The sequence below is a fragment of the Sorex fumeus genome, unplaced genomic scaffold, assembly GCF_029834395.1.
Source record: "Sorex fumeus unplaced genomic scaffold, SorFum_2.1 ptg000003l, whole genome shotgun sequence".
Classification (NCBI taxonomy): Eukaryota; Metazoa; Chordata; class Mammalia; order Eulipotyphla; family Soricidae; genus Sorex; species Sorex fumeus.
The window spans coordinates 35369468-35377436 of record NW_026606060.1 but is presented as its reverse complement, the minus strand read 5'-3'; the positions used below and the strand labels follow the sequence as shown (position 1 = coordinate 35377436).

General features: G+C 38.3%; 1 non-coding gene across 1 annotated transcript; it reads left to right on the top strand.

The window, feature by feature from the left end:
- The first annotated feature begins 6739 nt into the window (after positions 1–6739).
- Positions 6740–6812, top strand: TRNAR-CCU (transfer RNA arginine (anticodon CCU)). The gene has a single exon. It is a non-coding gene; the product is annotated as a tRNA-Arg (tRNA).
- Positions 6813–7969: the final 1157 nt, after the last annotated feature.

The window sequence follows — 7969 nt, the reverse complement described above, 5'->3', positions numbered from 1 at the left end:
GTTAAGATACAGCAGAACTTCTTTGAGCTCGACAAAGCAAACAATGCTTTTGAGTCCATTTATGTCTCTTCCTGGGGCAGTAAAAAGAACCAGAATGCCTTAAAGAACCAGCAAGAAGTTTGTATTTGGGGATCCTGGGACCTTTAACAAAAATGAATAGGAAAAAGACTATTTCCCAGAAAAAAGTACGTATGTCCATTTTTTTTTTCAATGGCATAGCATTTTAGAGTTTCCAGAAGCCCATCTATCTGAGCAAGACTACTCACTCCTGAGAAAGTCTAAAGAAGCACCTACAGTCAGACTGGTGTACTTTGACAAGCCATGATGACATTCAAAGAAAGGTTGGGTGTATCTTCCAGAAGCTACAGGAGTCTTACAGCAGCTGCTAAAAAACAAGGACTGGGAACTTGAACAAGCAGCTGCCAGAGGCTAAAAGCATTTGGGGGCTCCAAGCCAGAAGTAAAATTTACAGAGAGCCAAAAAGAATGAGATCTGAGGTAGGAAGTTCTCAGGAGATCTTCCCTGCTCTGGTGATCTATTTCAATGAATGAGCCTTGGGACAGTTTCAAGGTGCTTGAGTGGATGGTTCTTTGCTTTCCCACTTGGAGATCTCCTAGAAAGAAAGTATGCAGAGAGGAAGTCCTGGTGTTACATTTTCCCATTAGTGTTTTTATAATTGAGCATAGCTCCTGTTACTGCACTCATGAGAAAGCTAAGCAGAGGTAACTATTACTCAGGGTTCTCTAGAGAAATATAACCTAGACCATATATCAGCACATACATACAAAGAGATTTGCAGTACAGAACTGGCTGCTGTACTGTGAAGGTTGAGAAGTCCTAAGGTTTGCAGTCTGCAAAAAAAGAGGCAGAACTGATGGTAAATCTCTACCTCTGATTCTGAAGGCCAAAGAACCAGAACTGATGATGCAAACTCCAGTTAAAGTCACTGGAAGAGTGACAGAGAAATCCTCCCTTGCCAATTGGCAACAAAAATCCTTAGTTCTTCTCTTGCCAATTGACAGGGGAAGTTCCATCTTAACTCACCACCATCACAAATTCCAGTCTTATGGGTAACTCACATCCCGTTCTTATCTTCAGAAATACCGGTGGAGTCCACAGATTCTTGAGGATGCTGCTAAAACCAGTAAAGTAATTTACTGCCCAGGACCTTATTGTAAACTAACAGGATGTTAGGAACATTCCCTAAGTCTTAGCTCGGAGCGTCATAAACTATAAAATCCACCCTCTCACAGAAAAAGAAAAAAAAAGAGAGAAAGAAAAAATAAACAGATGTGAATTGTCAAGTCACCATGAGACAGTCCTATTAGCTGCAATATAGAAAAAAAAGCCTTCTCTTTGTTCCTCTGTAATCTCTAATACCAGTCATCTGTGACATTTCTCTTTCTGATACATCATTCTATGCAGAAGATTTCTCTTTGTCTTCTTTTAGTAAACGTTTCTATTTGTTTTAGACTGTGAAGTAATTGTTAAGTACCAAAGAACACGGGAATCATCAACCATAACAGAGACTTGCTGCTCCTGCATCAACAGCAAAAGAAAAGTAATGTCCCACACAAAGACAGTTAGAGAACGCAAATTGTCCCTTACTCAAACTTTTGTGTTTTTTAGGGCTTCAACAGATTGAACAAGTTTCATCCACATCGAAGCAGACCGTCTGCTGTACTCCATCAGTGGATCTAAATGTTCATCTCATCCAGAAACATTCCACAGACACATCCAAACTAATGTTTAACCAGTAACCTACATAGTCGACGACACAGTCAAGCTAATACCTAAAATAACCAATAGCAGTGACCTAAGTAAAAGGAGACAAAAAACTTTTAAAGGGAATATCAGAGTTTATAGAAAAACCAAGACAGAGTTCACATGCTAATTTGTGTACAGTAAATATGAAAAGAAGACAAGAGGTCTATCAATATTATACCATTCTTCTCCACCATAAGCAAACTAACAACTCAAAAATATGGGCTAATTTTTAGAAAGTACTCCAAGGTATTTTTTAATAGAGAGGAGACATTCCAACATCCCCCAGTGGATGTTTATACCAAAATCTATATCCCCCCCTTTTTCCTATAAAGACATGCCTATAAAATTTTTTAATTTACAAATAAGACACAGTAAGAAATAGCAATCACAAATAGTAAGAGAACAATTACAACAAAATGCTGCATTAAAAATTTTAACAATATCATTTTATTCTATTCAATATTTTCATTCACTATGAAGAAAAGTAAAGCCACAGATAAGGGAGAACTATAAAAAGTATTTTCATATGTCTTTTAAGATAAATTATTAAATGTCCATCAAAATACATTTTAATGTCTGCCTTGCTATTCATGTTTTTTCAAAAGGTTATTTTTATTTTATGTGTTATAAGTTTACTTCTGAAGCTATTATGATTGTTTGGGAGGTTATTAAATATTTAACTTGGCAGAGGTGGGTTAATTTTCCTAAAAATATGTACATAACATGTTAACCCTTCACAGGCACTAAGAACTGGAAGCTTTTGAAAGAGCACAAGTTTTAAAAATATCTGGTAGGATTTTCAAATAAGTGCTATTCCTGAGAATCACTGAATGTTTGGTCTTTTTATAATGTAACTATCCAATGATTTTATGTGTTCCAAGTATCAGAATTTGGTTAGCTAGTTTCCATCTATGCTAATAAAGGGGCATAATTTCCATGACATATAACCTCTTATTACAGAGAAGTTAAAACCAAGAATTTTCTAGTTTTAAACATTCTGATATTTGAACTCTCTTACATCAGGATTTTCTGTGTTTTATCTGATACACACTATAACCTTTTTAGGATCAGTATCAATTGCACAGTGAGAGGACTTCAAATTTTAAAATCCTACTCATCTGGGTATTAAATTAAAAAGGTTTAGATAACATATGAGGCAAAAAAAATTCAATTTTTGACTAAATTGAAATTGATTGTGTACAGCACATCCTACAAAAGAAAAAATAATGCTGATCATGACTTTGGTAACTGAGACTTGTGGGATCCATGGGAAGCAGAAACTGTCTCATTTCCTTTACTGTAAGTTTCCTTGCTAGTACTCCCCACGATTACTCTAATGCACTTTGGTCCACTGCCATGTAAGGCTTTCAGAGCAACAGAGAAGAACATGTATATATACATTATTTTAAAATAATGATTTCAGGAAAATGATCTGAATTTCTTTTCCTTTTGTTTTTGAAGGCTGGATAAGAAAAAAAGAAAAAAGAAAGTGGTTTTTAGAATCTAATAATTTAATCTGGTTAGGAACTTCATGAGCTAGAGCAATAGCACAGTGGGTAGGGCATTTGCCTTGCACGTGGCCGGCCCAGGTTCGATTTCTCCATCCCTCTCAGAGAGCCTGGCAAGCTACTGAGAGTATCCTGCTTGCTCAGCAGAGCCTGGCAAGCTCCCCATGGTGTATTTGATATGCCAAAAAAAAAAAGTAACAAGTCTCATAATGGAGATGTTACTGGCGCCCGCTCGAGCAAATTGATGAACAACGGGATGACAGTGCTACAGTGCTAGGAGCTTCATACTATATCTTTATAGGTAGTGAATTATTTTTGGGGTGACTCTATTTTGAAGGGTGTTTAAATGACAGAAAAATTCAGGTGTAGGGAAAGCATAAAGACAGATGACAAAAGGCAAACCTGAAATAGAACTGAAGCATTTGCTTCTTTCATAGGCATCTGCCTTGTGCATTCCTTTCTGACCTCTTCATTTTTCTATTATCTCTTCCTAACTCTCCTGACCACTTTTCCCTCTCACCCTGATTCTCTTTCACTATTTCAATGATATTTTCTTTTCTAGAACTGTTCTTTTCCAGACTGTCATTTTTGTCAAACATTCTTTGAAGAAAACTTTCACCTCCAAAGTTTTCTTTCTCAAAATCTTCTTTATAAAATTCTATTTCTGATATGTACAAAGTTCCTGCCACTGTGTGCTTGGTCTTCTCTCTCAATCATGGCCCCTCATGAAGACTTCTCAAGAGACAGATAGTTTCTTAACTACTGATGAGGTGAAATGAAGAAAGAGAGGTCAGAAAAATAAGAGAACAAGAAAGCAAAAAAAGACAAATTAACAACAAGTTTATTCAATACCGGCTGTATATCTCAGGGCAGGGATACTGGCAATAGGTTACAACATCTAGAAATCACTTTGACAGTGCAACATGGGTCATGACAGAGAGCCAGGCCCTGTCTGTGCCTGGCGCCAGGCCTCTGGCACCAATTTATGTTTCTCTTTAAGACCCCTGGCTCATGGTATATACACTAATGTGGGGTACACAGTGTCAGCCACAATTTATATCCAAATTCACCTTCTCATCTCTGGAACTGGACTGCTCACTAACACAAGAGATACTTTTCCATGAAGATTAAGTATAACTCTGCCCAAGGGATATTATCTTTTAAACCCTCATCCTCCTACATCTAAAATGAGGCCGGTGGGAATAGGATGACTTTCAGCTTGATGACACTTTGAGACAAAAAAAATCAATCTTCCCAAAAATGTATTTATTTTTAAATTCAAGGAGGTGAAAATGTTTAAAGCTGTAGATGTATGTGAATTGTGGATTTCTTCTTTCTGAATCACTGCGACTGAGAGTAGCTTTTTAGTTTTTAATCTGGAGAGAATTTTGAGTAACAAAACAGTGACTAAGAAAAAATTAGTCACTGCATCAATAGGAGAATTTCAGAAACTCATTGTTATGACTGACTACAAAGTCAGATTATTTTTTCATCATAATTCCCTTTAATTGGCTTGCTTGCCAGTCCCTATTCTCCCTTGAATAAGTATCTTACCTGTTTGGCTTTATGTTTCTTTGCTTGCTCTCAAAAAACCTACATTTTATCTTGAACACACACGTACCCTTTCTCTCCCCTCACTTCTGTCTAAATAAGGTTTAGTAAAAACTGTCTTGCTTCACACACATACACACATACACACACATAAACACACACAAAATCCTTTATTATTTATCCATCAAGCAAACTCCAATTTTCTCAAATAACCTCCAATAAGAGTTTAAGCTCTTATTCAAATAGTAATTTTCTATATCTGAATAAAATTTAACTCCGGTGCATTGCACATGGCATAATTAAAATGTTCACTGTCACTGTCACTGTTCTCCCATGGTTCATCGATTTGCTCAAGCGGGCCCAGTAACATCTCCATTGTGACACTTGTTACTGTGTTTGGCATATTGAATACGTCACGGGTAGCTTGCCTGGCTTTGCCATGTGGGTGAGATAGTCTCAGTAGCTTGCCAGGCTCTCCGAGAGAAGAGGAGGAATCAAACCTGGGTTGGCCAAGTCAGCCGCATGCAAGGCAATTAAAATGTTATATAAAATATTTTTAATAGAATTTCTTTAGACTGGGGATATTTTTGTCGCATGTTCCAAGAAACAGTTCTTCTCCAGTGTCTAAAATGGTGTGATGTGGTTGATGCCTTCTCGTCTCGATCAGACCAATGATGCCATACTTGATCTTTTGCGCTTGCACCATCAGGTCCTCGATGGATGCATTCGATACAGGTGTACGTGCATTGAAAGTACAGACAGTCATTTTTATCCTTCTTTGTTTTGGCAGCCTTGTTTGGCCTTGATATTTTATCAGCCTCTCCTTCCTCACTCTTCTTAACCCTGCCATATTGGGGGCTCTTTCAGGGTCAGGGGAATGAGACGCGTTATTATTACTGCTTTTGACATATTGAATATGCCACAGATAGCTTGCCAGGCTCTGCCGTGTGGACGGGATACTCTGAGTAGCTTGCCGGGCTCTCCGAGAAGGATAGAAGCTTTTAGGGTGGCCTCTAATCACCCTTGCAGGTGTTCCCATGGTTTAAACCATATTTGAACCCCATCAAATATGGTGCAGTAATCTTGGAAGATGGGTATTAAGAGTCTTATGATGTGTTGCGCGGCCACGGCAGCTGGGTGGTGGAGGTAGTGGAGGTAGTGGAGGTTGGCCAATTTATCTGGTAACAGCAGGATGGGGCTTCTGGGTTTGATACCTGGGTCACCAGAGATTGGTGGGAGCAGGCAGAGGATCTCTGTTTCCAGGTCCTGTTGAGCCTGGTGTCCAAAGACACAAAGTTCTGCTTACTTGGTTCTGTGGGGCTTCACTCATGTGTGAATTTTGGCCCAAGCATCCAGAAAGTAGCTTGGAGGCGGCTGGGTAGTGGAGGTAGTGGAGTGCTTTATCATATGCCTGAGAGACCTAGGCCCTACAAAAATAGGATGAGAATGCTATTTGGGTCTCCCAAAGGGAATAGAAAGAGCTATGCCTGGAGTATCTCACTTCACTCAAGTGAGAGAAGGAATCTGGAGTTCTGACCTCCATCAATGATTGAAGATCAGGGACGCTGTCTCATATGCCAAGGCGTCAAAAATCATATGGGCCGGATACGTAATGTGATTTGGGGATGACATATGGACTAGAGTCGTTACTGACTGGATTTCACAGGACGTCAAAAGATCGCATGATCGCCAACCTACCAGATGGTCAGACTTTGTCAAGACCCTAAACAATCAGTTTGAGGCTCTTCATGTTCCTGGAGTGAGCAGATGCCACTGGGCTACACTAGCATGCGACAAGGATGAATGGAGACGTTATTAGATCCCGCTCCAGCAAATCGATGAGTAACGGAATGTCAAGTGATCAAGTGATCAAGAGGATATTTTAAAAATATTATCCTGAGGAATATGTAGTTGCCCCAGTGGCCTAATGGATAAGGCACTGGCCTCCTAAGCCAGGGATTGTGGGTTCGAGTCCCACCTGGGGTAGAGGGGCACAGGGTTGCAACCCACCAACAAGCATGATATAAAATGGTCAATCTTAAGCATTTTTTAAAACCCAATATAACTAATCTGAGAGCTCCCAAGTTTTCAAGATTTGGTGGTTTCTTTCCTTTAATATTCAAATAAAACTAATTCCTTTTGTTTATCTTGCAAGATTATAGATATACATATTCCACTTACATTCTCCCTTTTTTAATTTTATGAAGAAAATTGGTGAATACTTGAACAGTTTCCCAACCAATTTTGGGTGTTACTAATGTTTTTTTTTCCTCTCTTTCCAAAATCACTTTCTTTATTGCTGTAAAATCAAATAAAATTCAGACCCAGATTTCCCTTGGAAGGACTTTACTAAGTCATATTGATTTCAGAAGAAAAAGCAACTACACTTATATGATGAGCCAAATATATTCATCAAATCACCCACTTTGGAATTTTTCCCTCTAAATTTTGATGTAGGTTTCAATAATGTCTGAGCTTAATTAAACATTTAAGTATAAAGGAATCAGAATGATGAAAAATTAAAATCATATAATATTAGAGTTGTATAGTTAATAACAATGAACCAGTTGATAAAGCTCCATGACTGATGGTCCCCAGAGTTGATTTTTAGGCTTGAAAAATCAAGACCATTAACTTTGCATCTTATCATGCTCCAAGCACCCCTGTCTCCTATTCCTATCATCACCACCCAGAACAAGCAAAGAGCCAGTTAACCATGTCTCAAAATTGCCTTGCTAACTTAGAAAACTGTCTTTTGCACATTTATTTATGTTTTATACAAACTCCTTCCGTAATACTTGCTCTGGATTTTACCTTTTAACCATGTCATATTAAGATGATTTTTCCAAATAAAAGGAGAATTATTGCTCAAAATCAAATCCCCCTTTACTCCATCTTCTCATCATCCCACCACTGAATCAATAAATAAATACTGGGTTTTACCTTTATAGGAACTATATCTAGTCATGCTGGGGCTAGGAGATGCATTGTGGATCCATGGATGGGACTCGGGGTCTTACACATGAGAAGCATGTGCTCTCTAGCACTTGAGTCACATACATAGCCCAATAGCTGTTGTTTGTAAAATGTTGTCTCTGTACATGTATGAAATAACCAGTCTGTACAAAAGTGTTATTAGGACT